The sequence below is a fragment of the Adiantum capillus-veneris genome, chromosome 17 (genome assembly GCF_014529385.1).
Source record: "Adiantum capillus-veneris isolate H3 chromosome 17, ASM1452938v2, whole genome shotgun sequence".
Classification (NCBI taxonomy): Eukaryota; Viridiplantae; Streptophyta; class Polypodiopsida; order Polypodiales; family Pteridaceae; genus Adiantum; species Adiantum capillus-veneris.
The window spans coordinates 136,648,961-136,666,696 of record NC_140947.1 but is presented as its reverse complement, the minus strand read 5'-3'; positions in this window follow the sequence as shown (position 1 = coordinate 136,666,696).

Here is a 17,736-nt window from a genome sequence, read left to right as displayed (position 1 = left end):
GTGCATTTGGATCACATTGTCGAGCTCTTTGCATAGATATGTTATATGATATAGTTTTGAGGTATGTAGATATGGGCTATCCATGCCCCCCTTTTATGTCCTATTGTTGACTAAAACCTGATTGGTTGCTCTTACAAGGCCCTTTTGGTGTTCATATTTTTTCTAATGATACTTTAAAACACATGATTTTTTTGCTTGATAAGCCTAATGTGGTTTTCACTTTTCTCGAGCTTGGAATGAGCCACTTGGCACAACCACATTCGTTAATCAAACCAATCAATCGGATGACATAGGATACAATATCAAGTATGTTAGGCTTAAATTAAGCAATGAGCACCATATTTCTAAATATGCAGCTATTCCAGCCTCTTCCAAAAGCATATCACCGTGCCTTTGTGCAAAACAAACCACGTGTCGAGCTCTAGTGATAGCCAAAAGGACCCTGTGCCAGCAAGCTCTTGTCGATAGGCCTTCAACAACCAAAAGGACCCTGTGCCAAGCTTTAGTCGACAACCGATAGACAATGTACTTTTCGTTGCACAAAAAAGGGCGATCTTGGGTTGAAAGCTTTAAAGTACTTGTCTGAGTTGTCCCTCATTTTGTAGGTTTACATGGATCTAGAAGCCATCAATGGATGTTCTTGCAAAGTGTTAGCAGAGTTCATCAATGACCTCATCTAGAAGAGTGAGAAGCAAGAAAAGTTTTCCAAAGGCCTAAAAGGGAATTACCTTGAGCTTCAATCAAAATTTTCTCACACTAGCATTCATGTTGCTCTTTCACCTAAAAGCAAGAGTACAAACAAGGAGAAATGCAAAAGTAAGCATTCAAATTCATCTACGACTTTTGTCATCGTGTTCGCTGTGGGCTACTCCTTTCATATTTGGTTCCCAAGTTGCCAATACCCAAGTCATCTCGGACAACTGCATCACTCGCCTTGTTTGAACTCAACCATGCTGAGTAAGTCCTATGGAGAGTGGGCAATCCCAACATAACGGAGATGAGAACTCTCCTCTTTTACTACTTGTCAAGTAGGTGCCACATGTTGTGGCAAAGCTCAAATGCGCTTATACAATGCCAACGCTTGGAGATGACATATAGAAGTTGGTCAGAGAAATAACTTCTATATAGACAATAACTTTACTTTTTTTAGTTGTAATGAAACAAGGGGATTGGTACTCTCTCTTGATCTCAAAACTGGCATTGGATCAGACTTTATGCCCTATTGGTTCTTTCCATTTATAATTGACCAGGCACTTGCAACACAAAATTAGCAAATACTAATAATTTGTCGACTACATGGGATTTTGACATTACTTGAGTCTTGAGGCGCGAGTCAAATTGGAACGTGGAAGGTGCTTAATGTGTATAATCTTTAACTTACCGACTTTTATCGTGTTACCTTCAATTCATGCTTGATGTGTATCTAAGCTAACATAATGTGGCGGAAGGGGGAGCCCTTTACACGTGTCAAAATCTGCGACATGAAGGCTAAACTCCAAAACTGAGAGAAGACCTTGTGCACGCAATAAAGAGGGAGAGATAAAAAGAAAGAGAGACCGCCGAAGGCGGCCGGCCGTACTAGTTATCATTAATCTTACCAATATTTATTGTGTTACCTTCACTTGCTGAGACATAGGAGACCAAAGAAAAAAAAAAACAGAGCTTCATCGCTATGACAACTTGCAAGTTTCGCGCGAGTGGGGGGGGCTCTTTGGCGGACTGCGGCAAGGTTGTGGTGCTGCAGTTGGGCGGGGTTGAGCTGGGGGGAAAGAGATTTGCTTTGAGGGGTTGGGGTCATCTCGGGGGGAATCCTTGCAACCTCGCCTCTGGTTCTCAGCCCGCTCCTGCCCAACACCCCCCCCCTCCCCCCCCGCAAAGGGGAGGTCGCTCCTGCCCCTCATGTGGGGGAAAATTTGGTGATCGGCTTGCAGGTGTCTCTAGGGTCCTGGGCGTTGACTCGACAGGTGGTGAGTGTGTGACAGGCATCCGCTCCCACGTGGCACCATCCGACGCTCGATGGACGGTATGATCCCTTGGAAGGTGTTTGGCCCTCCTTCAAAGGGATGTTCTTTTGTGATATGGCTCGGTGTTTTTCTGGTGTGATTCGACTCAGATCTGTTTTGATGCGGTGGTGTTGTTGCTTTTTGGTGATGGCCCTTCGGGGCAAGTGATGGAGACCTGTGGCTACGGATGTAATCCTTGTTGCTCTATGTTGGGTAACTCAAGTAGGTGCCACATGTTGGGGCAAAGCTCAAATGCGCTTATACAATGCCAACGCTTGGAGATGACATATAGAAGTTGGTCAGAGAAATAACTTCTATATAGATAATAACTTTACTTTTTTTAGTTGTAATGAAACAAGGGGTTTGGTACTCTCTCTTAATCTCAAAACTGGCACTGGATCAGACTTCATGCCCTATTGGTTCTTTTCATTTATAATTGACCAGGCACTTGCAATACAAAATTAGCAAATACTAATAATTTGTCGACTACATGGGATTTTGACATTACTTGAGTCTTGAGGTGAGAGTCAACTTGGAACTTGGAAGGTGCTTAATGTGTATAATCTTTAACTTACCGACCTTTACCGTGTTACCTGCAATTCGTGCTTGATGTGTATCTAAACTAATATAATATGGCGGAAGGGGGAGTCCTTTACACGTGTCAAGATCTGTGACATGAAGGCTAAACTCCAAAACTGAGAGAAGCCTCTGTGCATGTAATAAAGAGGGAGAGATAAAAAGAAAGAGAGACCGTCGAAGGTGGCCGGCCGTACTAGTTACCATAAATCTTACCAATATTTATTGTGTTACCTTCACTTGGTGAGACATAGGAGACCAAAGAAAAAAAAAACCGAGCTTCATCGCTATGACAGCTTGCAAGTTTCGCGCGAGCTGGGGGGCTCTTTGGCGGGCTGTGGGGGCAGGGTTGTGGTGTTGTTTCTCCAGTTGGGCGGGGCTAAGCTGGGGGAAAAGGGCTTTGGTTGAGGGGTTGGGGTCATCTCGGGGGGATCCTTGCAACCTCGCCTCTGTTTCTCAGCCCGCTCCCCCCCCCCCCCCCCCCCCCCCCCAATTTTGGTTGCAAAGGAGAGGTCGCTCCTGCCCCTCATGTAGGGGGGAATTTGGTGATCCGCTTGCAGGTGTCTCTAGGGTCTTGTGCGTCGACTCGACAGGTGGTGGATGTATGACAGACATCTGCTCCCAGGTGGCACCACCCAACGCTCGATGGACGGTATGATCCCTTGGAAGGTGCTTGGCCCTCCTTCAAAGGCATGTTCTTATGTGATATGGCTTGGTGTTTTTTTGGTGTGGTTCGACTCAAATCTGTTATGATGTGGTGGTGCTATTGCTTTTTGGTGATGGCCCTTCGGGGCAGGTGATGGAGACCTATGGCTCCACCCGTTCTCGACAATATCCATGTGCTACGGATGTAATCATTGCTGCTCTGCGTTGGGTAAGTCGGTCGTGTATCATTCTGTTCCATTAGGTCTTTTTTTATGATCTCTTCTCCTCGGTGGGGTGGCACCCCTATTAGCCATGTGCTGTTGGTCTGTGTCATCTTGTGGGCAACCTGTTTCGAGGTGGCAATCCGGTAGATTGGTGACAACAACCAGTGGATGATCCTGAGATCTTTGTTATTATTGTGGTCATGTCATGTCTTGAGAGCTCCTTTGGATTCCGTGGTTTGGTATGAGCAAATATGGTTGTATTTTTTTGGTGTTTATAATATAACCACCCACCTATTAGGTCTTCCCAATCTTAGAAAAATAAAGTCTTTCAAAACATTTAAGTGCATAAGTAAAGGGTGAGTTTAGGAAATGAAAAGCCATATGAAGGTGGTGGAAAGTCAAAACACACATGAAGGTGGAAAGTCAAAAGACCTTGGTGTCCATATAAAGAGGTGTTTCTCTTCTCTTGTATTTTTTCTTTAGCGTTTTTTTCTCTTTAAAGTGTCATCTCTCTATCTCTCTATCTATCTCTGTTGTATCCATTTTTTCCAATTAATACTATTCCAAATCTACGTGTTTCGTCATTGCCCGTTGTTATGTGTTGTAGACTATTGTATTGTTTTTGTTATTGTTGAGAGATTCTTTGAATTATGAATACCTTTTAATTTTTTTGAAACCATTAGAAATATCTTTTAATTTATTACTATTGTGGATTTTGCAAAAAAAGAAAACCTCAAAAAAAAAAACAAAAAAAAAACAATATGAAGAAATCCGTGTAAAGAACAAGAGTCTTGGTGGAGAACATGTGTTTTGCAGTTTCAGGGTGATAAGCTTGTGAAAGGCCCAAAGGTACTTCTCAAAAGCAAATTTGCTTGTAATTTGCAGGTTTTCTCACCTTCAATTTGTTTTAGCAAACTAATCTACGTTTTTTAAAGAAGGGAATTTTTTTTAGTTGGCTAAAAAGATGGTTAGCCCAGCACGGTTTTAGGAAAAGAGAGAAGAAAAGGCTCTCCTTTTTGGTGATGGTGGTCCCTTGGGGGTCAGGGTTGGAGGTTGCCAGGCTCCACCTATCTCACAATCTATGTCCATGCTTCTCCTCGGCGGCGGGTTGGTTTGTGGCAGATGCTAGCTCTCCAGTGGCAGTCAACCTGGTTGGCTTCAGATTCCCCTTCTTCGGCGGTAGATCCTTCTTTGTCGGTGGCTTGGTGGACAAGGGTGTCGATGTGGCTGGTCTTCTCTCTTGGTGGCATCCCCAAGTTGCTTCTCCTTCCCTATATCTGGGTGGCTCCCATGTCAACCGTTATATCTTTGTCAGGGCGGCTCCCTTGATCAACTGATGTATGAGGTTAGTTGGTGATTTGGTGTCCGTTTGGTGCCATGGCTCGGTGTGAGCATGGCCTTCACTGTAACTTTTTTGGATTTTATACATTCTCACTTACATTTGTGAGTTTTGCAAAAAAAAAAAGTCAAAGAGAGAAGGAGAGGCTAGTCATATGTGAAAAGTCCCTCGTGATGTGTTGTTCCAGGTAATTATATTCGACTACAAGGGCATCGATCACACATGCACATGGAGAATCATTTGTTTTGCACATGGAGAATCATTTGTTTTCAATTCTCTCTCTCTCTCTCTCTCTCTCTCTCTCTCTCTCTTCCATCTTTCCCAACTAATACTATTGCAAATCTACGTGTTTCGTCATTGCCCGTTGTTATGTGTTGTAGACTGACGTATAGTTTTTGTTGTTGTTGAGAGAATCTTTGAATTATGAATATCTTTTAGCTTTTTTGAAACCATTAAGAATATCTTTTAATTTAATACTATTGTGGGTTTTGAAAAAAAAAAAACCTTTAAAAAAAAAAAAAGTATGAAGAATCCGTGTAAAGAACAAGAGTCTTGGTGGAGAACATGTGTTTTGCTAGTTTCAAGGCTGATAAGCTTGTGAAAAGGTCCAAAGGTACTTCTCAAAAGCGAATTTGCTTGTATTTTGCAGGTTTTCTCACCTTCAAACTGTTTTAGCAAACTAATCTACTTTGTTTAAAGAAGGGAATCTTTCTTAGTTGGCTAAAAAGATGGTTAGCCCAACATGGTTTTAGGAAAAGAGAGAAGAAAAGGCTCTCCTTTTTGGTGATGGTGGTCCCTTGGGGGTCGGGGTTGGAGGCTGCCGGGCTCCACCTATCTCACAATCTAAGTCCATGCTTCTCCTCGGCAGCGGGTTTGTTTGTGGTAGATGCCAGCTCTCTAGTGGCGGTCAAGCTGGTTGGCTTCGGATTCCCCTTCTTCGGTAGTAGATCCTCTTTGTCGGTGGCTTGGTGGACAAGGGTGTCGATGTGGCTGGTCTTCTCCCTTGGTGGCATCCCCAAGTTGCTTCTCCTTCCCTATATCTGGGTGGCTTTCATGTCAATCGTTATATCTTTGTCAGGGTAGCTCCCTTGATCAGCTAATGTATGAGGTTAGTTGGTGATTTGGTGTCCGTTTGGTGCCATGGCTCGTTGTGAGCATGGCCTTCACTGTAACTTTTTTGGATTTTATACATTCCCACTTACATTTGTGAGTTTTGCAAAAAATAAAAGGAAAAGAGAGAAGAAGAGGCTACTCATATGTGAAAAGTCCCTCATGATGTTGTTTTGTTCCAGGTAATTATATTCGACTACAAGGGCATCGATCTCACATGCACATGGGGAATCATTTGTTTTCAATTCTTCAACATGCTTCTATGTTTGCTATAACTCTTGTGTTGTGTGCCACATGAAGTATATAATATGCCAAGAAAAGCATGACAATTAGATATCTCTCTCTTTCTCTCTCTATCACACACACACACACACACACCCACACCCATAGGAAGCCATACATAGGTAGGTGCGTGTGCGTGTATCTACATGTCCACATGTGAAGAGAATGGAACTCTCATTATTGGAATCACTCTAGGAAGATAACAATGCATAGGTATGGAACTTTAGTCCTTGGAATCACTGTAGGAAGATAACAATGCATAGGTATGCCTTCTCTCTCTCTCTCTCTCTCTCTCTCTCTCTCTCTCTCTCTCATAAGATCTTGAGATCAAGACTCACCGCGTAGGTCTTTCTTATCTCTTTTTCCACCTTATTTTCACCCTTCCTCGATTCTTTTGAGTTGAGGACTTGTTGGGTCACAAACTCTCTCTCTCTCTCTCTCTCTCTCTCTCTCTCTCTCTCTCTCTCTCTCTCTCTTAATGAGCACATGGAGTGCTTTTAGGGGACCGGTTGCAACCGACTCATCCTTCACATGACTTCTAATAAATTTGAACTAACCATACCTCTCTGCTCATCGACCAATGACAATGTACCAAATTTTTAATGGCTTGCTATTGTTGCGCCATGCCAATAGACGGGCTTCTCACGACCCTCACTTTGTTGCAGCAAGACAGATATTGTTTGGTGCCAAGCTTCGTAGTCACTTTTGGAGGGCTACTAGGTTGCTACTGAAAATCCCCCTCTCTCTCTCTCTCTCTCACACACACACACACACACACACACACACACACACACACACACACACACACACACACACACCAAGTCTTGAGTTCAACACTATCTCGCTAGAATTTCAATGTCCCTTTGGATTGTTCCTATGCTGTTAAAAATTATGTTCTCTCTCTCTCTCTCTCTCTCTCTCTCTCTCACACACACACACACACACACACACACACACACACACACGGAAATAAACTAAAAAAGACCTTATGTACAAAAATGCATCACGCACATGCACACATCCCATGTTCTATAAAGAGTGAGTGAGACCGTCACCACTATTTTTTACAATTATTAATATCAATAAATTTTAAACTTATACCAATTTATTTGACTTACAGAAATGGTAAGAGTATGATTTGCGCATGCGCGTGCGCGCGCGCACGCGCACACACACACACACACACACACACACCTATGTCCACACCCACACACTAGGTTTTCATGTTTTACAAAGAAAAAAAAACACAAAGCACACTCTCACTCTCAAGTTAGGAGAAAACTTGTGGTTCTCCCCCTTTTTTTCGTATCTTATTATAACTAGCTCGCGCGACCCTCCTTCGACGGGTCTTGCTCACTCTTACCATGACATGCATGTTATCTATAAGACTTGGATGTAAGGTGCTCACAAAAGTGTCTTTGTTGCATAATTTGTGTTCTTCACAGATCATCAAGCTCTTTTATACCTAGTAAATAAACCTTGCAATACAGGGAGAATCGTACGCTGGTTTATTATATTGCTAGAATTTGACTTCACAGTGGTGGTCAAAAAGGGTAAAACCCATCTGCGAGCTGATCATCTTTCAAGAATACACAACGGGGAAGCTCCTCAAGGGGTAGATGATGACATACCAGATGCTTATCTTTTCAACATTGAAATGGTACCCAAATGGTCTCAGGAAATAGTTAGCATTCTCTCCTTCGGAAGTGAGTTTGATAATACAGGATGCAGATCCAAACAGCAAACAATTCGACAAACAAAAAACTTCCAGTTGATAGCAGGACGGCTGTATCATCTTGAATCTGACCTAATCCTACGATTATGTATAAATCCGGAAGAATTCGAGTGCTACCTTGAAGAGGCACATGTCCAGGGTTGTGCATTTCATTGTTCGACAGTGAAAACACACCAAAGACTGAAACAGTTAGGGGTTTATTGGCCAACTATGTATGCGGATACACATTCTTATGTTACCAATTGTACAGTATGTAGTGCCAAACGACCAGTGGATCACGAAACTTTGTTTCGGGTGAACATAGCACCTGCATGGAGTCGATATATCATTGACTTCCTAACCACTAGAACGTTCCCTGAGAACATTACAAGAGCACGGGAAAAAGCTATAGAGCTGGAAGCTCGTGACTTTCAGTTAATTGGAAATCAACTCTATAAGCGGGGAAAGGACAATCAACTTAGAATCTGTGCAAGTGAAAGCGAATACCTGCTGATTCTCGAACATGCACATAGCGGAGTAAGTGGAGGCCACTTTTTGGGCAATAAGACGGAAAAAATTTTCTTGACCGCAGGAATTTGGTGGCCTACATTGCACATGGATGCCGATGAGTTTGTAAAGCGTTGTGATGCATGTCAATGCACCAAGATACCAATCAAAAGAGATGAGATGCCATTAAGGCCAATGATGGGGGCAAGGGCATTTGCAAAATGGGGCATTGATTTTGTGGGACCTATATCACCCCCTGCATATTGCACCCATACCCAATATATCATTGTGGCTACGGACTATCTCACAGAATGGGTCGAAGCCAAAGCAACACAAAAAGCTGATGCACGCACCACGGCTCAATTTTTGTATGAGAATGTTTTTGTACGTTACGGGTTACCTATATATATTGTTTGTGATCGTGGAACACACTTCCTCAATGAAGTCATTGAATATCTACTAGAGGAATTCATGGTCATACATAGGAAATCAGCACCATACCATCCACAGGCCTATGGGCAAGCGGAGGCCACGAATAAAACACTATGCACGGTTCTCACTAAAATAGTGTCAGAATCAAGAACCGATTGGGATCAGAAGCTACACTCAACACTATGGGCATACAGTGTAGCTTACAAAACCTCAATAGGAACAACACCATATAACATGGTGTTTGGGCTAAATGCTATACTACCCATAGAGTTTTTAATCCCAACTCTACGAGTAGCAACAATCTTGGAATGGACAGGGCATGAACTCTCTTCAAGAATTAATGATCTTGAAAAGCTAGATGAACTCCGCTTACGAGCTGTCGCTTCGATCTATGCTAAAAACAGAAGACAAAAGGAATTTTTTGACAAACATGTGCGTACCAAAGAGTTTAAAACAGGTGATTACATACTTGTTTATACCTTGAAGCAACATGCAAAGAAACTTAAAAAGCGAGGGATGGGACCATTTGTGATTCATGATCTATCACAAAGTGGAGTTGTTAAGCTTGCTACATTAGCAGGTGAAGAAATTCCAAACTGGATTAGTGGGTGTCGACTGAGGAGATATCATCTACCACTCACACAGGCGATGCTCCAACAAATTCATCAAGGAAAGCAAAGAATGAAGGAAAAAGAGAGAGTACGGGAGGAAGCTCAAACCGAAGCACAAGAACGCATTGCAAAAAGACGGCTTCTGCGACAACAACAACAGAGTAAACCACCATTGAAAATCAATGCCATTCGACTGATGAACTTGGAGGAGGAAACAGTCGAGCCAATAATTACAGTCAAAGTGGGCAACAATCAAGTTGAATTAACAGCCTTGCTCGGTTCGGGTGCTCAAGCAAATTTGATCTCTTACGGATTATACCAACAGCTCAAAGTCACAAATCAACTTCATCCTACTCCCCAAGTGCTGGAAAGTAGCACATCACATCCATTGAAAACATTAGGATGGACTATATTGCATGTACAGCTACATCAATATATTTACCCACACAAATTCTATGTGGTGACAGATGAAAGCACACAACCACCAATGATGCTAGGGCAACCTTGGCAAAAAGCACACAATGTATAGATAGACTGGAAAGCAGAGGCGGTCAAAATTCAGCACGAACATGAACAATAGGTAATAGCTTTTGCTCAGAAGTACCATCATGATCAACTGCAAGCCATGCAATCACTGGCAACAAAGACAAAAGAACAAATACCATCAAAGAACAACATGAAACCTGAGACCAACAACCAGGTAAAGGCCAACCATGCTAATCACAGACAGCTGAAGTCACCGGCTACACTGCAAAAATCTAGGCTACCAAAACAAGGTAAACAAGTATGGATACGGAAGGATAGAAAGGCCATGGCGGGAAGGAAACAATGTAACAACCGGATTCCAACAAAGCAGACGGTGCAACCCAAAACCAAGGTAACCAAGCAGATATGGATCCCAAAGAAAATGCTTAGCCATAACCCAAATGTCACTCACATTTGGATACCAAATAAAAAGACAAAAGAAATACTTACGATACAAGCAAAAATAGAAAGCAGATATCTGCAGGTCAACAAGGAGAACCGATATATGTGGATGCCAATGACAGACAAACCAGTGGTAAACAAGAAAGTGCCAAACCATCTACAAAAGTTGGCAGCACCAAACTACCAATGGAAAGCAAAGGCCATAAGGCCCATAGCTATCACATCCAGGCCATCTCTATCCTCAGATACAGATACGACTCCAACAACAGTGCCGGCAAAGCAATTGCCTCTTGCCAAAAAGACAATTAAATAGAGAGCAGTAGAGTTACAGCAGCTACTTGCAAAGAAAGCAGGAAGCCTCGACGGCGAATGCCAATAAGCATCTTGCTTATTCCCTTCTCTTGCATAGCATTAATTTTTCCATGCATTGACCGAGTATGCATAAAATAGGGCCACATTAATTGGCCAGGCATTAGCACGACTTTTTCAACCTATACACGGCACATACTCCGAGGCAAAACCTTGTCGTCCAGGAGGACTCCGACTAGGAGGGGGGGAGGCATTCTCAAAGCGGAACCAATAACAGAAACAACAAAAAAGGGCATGATTTTTGACTATTTTAAGGGTTGACGTTTGATTGCGAAATTTTCTGGAGTAACCCAAGTATATATGCCCTTATATAGCATGAAGCTACAGGTATATGGGGCCAAACGCCAAATCAAGCCCCTAGGTGTGTGTAATTAAGTAGAAATAGCCTTTTTTAGGCAAAATATTGGTAAAACGGAGAAATCCGGCCATAAAAATTGCATGTGAGTGTATATCATGTGTTGCGGTGATGTTTGTGATCTATTATGAATTTTGGGGATTTTTTGGGTTTGATTTGCTATTTTCCTTTTAATTTTGCTAATTTTCAGCAGAAAAACTTTAAAAATACAAAAAACAAATGAAAAACAGTCGCAATGGAAAAACAAAAAATATGGGAATGACCATTGACCAAAGAACAACCTATGGTACAGTGAGTGTGCAATTATGAGATTGGAGCGGAAAACGTGTTTTGGCCAGGTTTTGACGAAAAGACAAATTTCTGGTAAACAGAGCAAATGGAGTCCAAATCAAGAAATTTTTGAGCCTAAACTGCATCTTGCAAAACGATAGGAGCACATGTCAAATTTCATGAAAAATGGTTCGGGGACTTCCATTATAAGAAATTTTCACCCCATTTTTAGCTCATTCTCACTATTGACCTTGTGGAGAGAGCTTCTGCCACCTAGAGCGGATCGACCTTCCAGCAGCTTCTACGATGCATACGTCTACGCGACCAGCTCCAGACATGAGAGGTAGGCTCACCACCTTGAGCTTTTCGCGCATGTTTGTCATTCTGTCGCGAACACTAGCATAGAGGTCACATTCAAAGCGAGCGGTAGAGACCTGCACTACAAGAGGTTGTGTGCTCTTGTGACGCTGTTAGCGACGGAAATACACTGGGTTTTTGTACCCCCCCAGCGTCGCTAAAATCGTCGCTACGAGCGTCGCTACGAGAGCGTCGCTATATGCGTCGCTATAAGCGTCGCTATATAGCGACGCATATAGCGAAGACTATAGCGACGCATATAGCGACGTTTACACAGAAGACTATAGCGACGCTACAGAGCCATAAATAGCGACGCTTATAGCGACGCTCGAGAGAATTTTTTTTTGGTGGTAGGGCATTGAATGCCCTGCCACCCATCAACCATATTGTACTTGATTCACTTTTTAAAAAAAGTGCAAGGGTAGATAATAGACCCAAAATGAAAACCCACAAGACGCATTGTTTGCAAAATTGACAATTGTACACATCATAAGCAAAATGAATTGATTGGCAAATGTAATAATGACAATTGTACAACATCATAGGCATAAAGAATTGATTGGCAAAAGAAACTGCGGTGACAAATGTAATAATATACAATGATGGTTCAAAAAGACGTATAAAATCCGTCTCATGATACATAAGCTATGAGAAACCCTAAACTAATGCTATCTAGCTACGGCTAAACTGACGTCGTCTAATCAGACGTCTCATCGCGTCCAAGCGGCGTATCTGTCGGATTCTGCAGAAAAAGACAATAAGACAGCTTTCAGTAAGTATAAACATATAACGACATTTATAAAACAATACAAAAAATAAAAAAGAGTAAACCCTAATACTAACCATGCCGCCGCGAGAACTGAGAATGTCCATCAGGGTGTTTAAGCCCTTCCTGCCTGCGTACTCGCGCTCGTACGGTGTGGGATCACGTCCTGTCATCGACCACTGTCAAAACATACAAAGATTTCATTATGTTAGAAGTAAAAAACTCATAAACCCTAAACTATCGAACATAAAGAGCAATGTGAAAACATTTACAAAATCGGCCTCAAATGATGCCCATCCACCGCTCCCCAAGTGGTGCGAGCTCCCTGCCTCTACTCGCGCTCTGGCTACATCCTTTTGTTGCTTCCACTTGTCGGGATTCTCGCGCGCTGCTTTCTTCGCATTCTTCCAATCTTCTTTGGCCAGCCAATCTGGCCTGTTCCACCCATTCTTGATTGCTTTTTGCACTTCGGAACGCTTGTGTTTGCAGTATTCGTGCATTCGAATCTTCATCAGGTCTTCATTGAAGCGCTGATCCCGTGTTGGAACGGGAAACTCATCATGAAGTATGCTGATGACTCTGTTTTTTAAATCACTTGGTACTTCACTCCATTTGTTTAGTGTAGTGTCTAAACAGCTGAGAGCAAAGACCACGCATGCGCGAGATCACCTTCTTGCCGTCATCATCCATGATGATGCCGCGGCTGATGTCGATGGAGTAAGGCAAGCCCTTTGGCCGGTGACGCGTGAACCTGGGTGTCCCGGCAGGGGTCTCTAGTGGCGTGTCGATGGGGTTACGGACGTCAGGTGTCTCCACTGGCGTCTGGGCCCCGAAGCGAGGAGTGTCGAGTGGGGTGGCTCCTAGCGGAGTAGGTAGAGGTGTGTAGCTTCTAGGAACAGTCAGCTGTGCAAAACCTGGCGTAGATGGCGATGCTGTGGCTGGTGTGGGGGCGGGCAAAGAAGGGGAGGGTAAAGAGCCTCGTCGAACACGAGGCGGTGTGGAGGCATCGGTGGCGGAATACCCACAACAACCGCCACCGCCACCGCCACCACTAGAGCGCCGGTGTCTAGACGAGTGTGAAGCTCGTCTCGTCGACGCCGAAGCTTCGGAACGCGCCGAATGCTCCGAAAGAGAGGGAGATGCGGATGGAGTAGGAACGCGCGATGATGCGCCAGAGCGATGACGCTCCACATACCACTGCCTCTGCTGCGGTGACAAAGAAGAAAGAAACTCCTCATCATCCATACCTGCATTAAACACACGAATATTTAAACTTAATATTGAATGAATAGAGTAGACAATGACGCAAAGACCATTAAATACAATGACGTAATGACGCATATAAATACAATGACGCAATGAATTGAGTGATAGAAGAGGCAAGTCGAAAACTCAGAATTTTCAATCAAAAGATGTGAGCGCGAGTAGAAAAGAGCGTTATACACCATGGAAGGTACTTAGAGAGCCAGAGCTTTTACAACACGGAGCAAAATTGTTCAAATACAATATTTGTGGCTTTAAGAGATCTCTCTCTCATCCTCGCATAAATCAGCATAACTTCCTATATCTATATAGAGCTCTCCGTTTAAACACATATCCTCTGTTTCATTTTGTAGCTCCTCTGCATGCACCCCATATAGAGTAGTAGCATCTTGATGCTCGTCTGGCACCACCGCAGCGGCTTCTCATTGAGCATCTTCTCTGATCTCCTCCATTGATGTCATTGTGATTGGCACATGGTAGCCTTCATACGTCCTTGCACTACGAGGGGCTACCTCTATGACGTACCACCAGTTTGATGTAGACTTTGTAGGATGAAATATTACCTGCCATAGCCACATAACTTACATGAGAGCTTTCAAGCACATAACTTGTAAAAGGGGGATGTTAACTATTTACATACTTACTTGTTCACAATGCTCGGGTAGTACGAAAGTGTCTCTTAGGTCAGTCCATTTCTTAGTAGAATCCACCTCAAGAAAACCAGACTCTCCTCTACGCACAGTAGCGTTGCGACCCTCCATGATTATCTTGAACCATTGCACGTCGAACAAGTCGACAAAAAATCCTCTGTAATCGATCCTCAAAATCTCTTGCAGCGTGCCGAAGTAAGTGAGTTCCGCCACCACAGGATCTGCATCAGAGGAACGTCGTCGACTAGACTGTTCAAATTTTGCCATGATTCCACAATCTTGAGTAAAATGCTTTTTGTCGATTCGTTCCACCCTAAAATGTCGACCTTTACACCATGCTGCTGTATATGACTTATACTACAACGAACAAAGATTATGAGTGGCCGTTCAAACGTTTATAAATAAAGTCACTTGGTAGTCGTACATTGCAAACTTACCTTGGTTGCGCAACCCCGAGAGTACTCCCACTCTTCTTCAGTCACTTCGTCACCGCATTGTTGTGCGCTTTTCAATTGGTTGTGCAACCATCTTAAGCTCATGAAGGTTGGTAGGCTCTCCAGAACCGCTGGATAGTGCATCGGTGGTCGTCTTCCCCGTCTCCACTCGATTCGTGCCCTTTGTCGCTCTTGCTTTGCATCCTCATATTGTGAAATCCACTTTTGCATCACTGGATTGTGAAGCATGCAAAATCGGTTGATTTTAGCCTCTAGATCTTCCGTCATCTTCTTCTCAACACCGAGATTGCACATGACAATCCCAGATATGCGCTCATCATCTATGGTTCGCCATAGCGTGTCCCGGGATTTATCAAATCCGTCTAGCCACTCTCCAATGTACACTAGGGACTCTGATACCAACCAACCTTCTGCTACGCTACCCTCCGGACGTGCCTTTTGACGCACATATCCCTTAAGCGTTTTCATGAAACGCTCTAAGAAGAACATCCATCTGGAATGAACTGTGCCAGCTATTTCCACCTCATCAACTATGTGAACAAGAAGATGCACCTCAATGGTTAGCATTGTAGTAGGAAAATGTTTCTCAAACATGCACACAAGCTCCGCAGCATTTAGTTTGGCGAATGGTATGGAGTCTACGTTGATCTCCTTTTGTGAGATCCATTGCACCAGCTTTGCAAGTTTGTAGATTGTGTTACGGATGTCGAGAGACAAACATCCCTCAATGGCAACAGGTAAAATAAACTGTAAAGTATGTGTAGCAATGATATTAAAGTCCACATTTTATGCAATGATATTAAAGTCCACTATGAACGTACCTGACACATTTTATGCCAATCGTGTGACTTCAAACCGGTAAGCTTTCCTTCTTTAGTAAAACACGTTCGGAGCGAGTGCATTACGCCAGTGGGGGTCCGCAAAGATTGAATGGTTTCTTTTACTTTGCGTTCTTGGGCTCCTGTGAAAATCCATGGTGCTTTAGGGAGTTTTATCGATCCATCAGACGCTGTTTGCGGCCAATATTGCTCCATACGATCCACATTTCTATGGTCAACTCTGGCTCCCAAAGTATCTTTCTTGCCGGTCAAATGGTCCCATAGTAGATTACCCACATTCTTGAATATGTGCATTGGATCGAGCAAGTGATTGATCATGAGTCGGGGCCAGTATGGTAACTCGTACCATAGAGATAGTCTCTTCATCCCTGGAGGCAATCCGTCATCGCACATCTCCTTCTGCTCTAACCATGCTTGTGCAGACATCCTTGGTGGCTCTCTTCCCAAAAAGCCGTCGCGTAACACATGATTCTCTGGAAGATACGCTTGATGACCTTCGTAGATTTGCTTCTTCAGTGAGGGTGCCCTACGTGCATTCAGTCTAGGTCCACATGTGACACATGCTCTGTATCCGCTTGTTTGAAGCCCTGCATGTACACACATGATAATAGATCAACTATGGGAAAAAACAAGATTTACAGTGTCTGAGTGAGGAGTGTCAATAGATCACCTGAGCATTCTGTTAGCCCGGGATAGTCATGCATGGTCCACATTAGAATGCCTCTGATCAAAGCATTCCGTCGTCCTGTGTGTCGGCTCATATCCACCACCTCTATGCCAATCCACAATTGTTGTAGCTCTTCCAATAGTGGACGAAGATACACATCTATATTCCCCACTTTATATCGCCCTGGCACAATCAAGCTTAGCCATAGGTGCCCCTTCTTCGTAGTCAACCACGGGGGAATGTTGTAGTTGACGATGACAACGGGCCATACACTGTAAGATGTTGATCTTTGACCAAATGGATTTACGCCATCCATAGCCAGGCCTAAGCGCAAATTTCGAGCTTCCCTGGCAAAATCCGACCATGTTCCATCTATATGTTTCCACGCTACGCAATCTGCAGGAATTCGTAGCACACCATCCGAAGATTTATTCTCCTCATGCCATGATGCTAGGGCGGCCATGGACTTACATTCGAAGAAATGCTTGATGCGAGGAAGCAGAGGGAAATGTTGCAAAACCTTTTGTGGAATTTTTGTCCCGTGGAGATCTACTCGATATCTTTCGGAATCACATTTCGGACACTTCTCCATGTCTATGTATTCCCCTCTGAAAAGAATGCAGTCATTAGGACAAGCGTGGATAGAATTGTAATCCATCCCCAAGTTTCGCAAAATCTTTCTTGCTTCATCTTGGGAATCTGGCATCACATTGTCAGCTGGTAGTATGTGCTCTTTCAGCAATCTACACAACATATAAATATGATACAGTCGTGTAAAAATCTATCAGATCATTATACATTTAGAGTTCTATTAAAGTAAATTAATTGTAATAGATCACCTGAAAAGCGCTGTGACGCTAGTGTCACTCCATCCAAACTTTGCCTGCATGTTGAGAAGAACCAGGAGTGCTTTCAATCTAGACATACGTGCTCCATTATACAATGGCGTATCGGCTTCACTTTTCATATCATCATAGATAAGCCTTTCTGAATCCATGATCGTCTCGATCATTTCATCAATCTCGGGCTCAAACATTGCCTCGTTGGGAATGTGCTCTGCATGATCATCCCCCGAGCTGTCAGAGGCTACATCTTGTGGCCTCACATATGCTGCTTGACCAAAGCGCCTGCGAACACGTCTATTGGGTTGCAAGATTGCTGCTTGTTGGCCAGGGTCAGAGTCCGACGAGTTATAATTGGCAACAACTCGATCTATAATAGATGGATCGAACTCGCCAAATTCGCGAACGTGCTGCAAAGAAACACGTCTTGTCCGTCGCACAGCATGCTTGCATTGATTACAAGGACATAAGACCCTCGTTGAGAGATAGGTGTTTCGGTTGGACGGTCCCACATCCTCGTCGCTACTCATAAT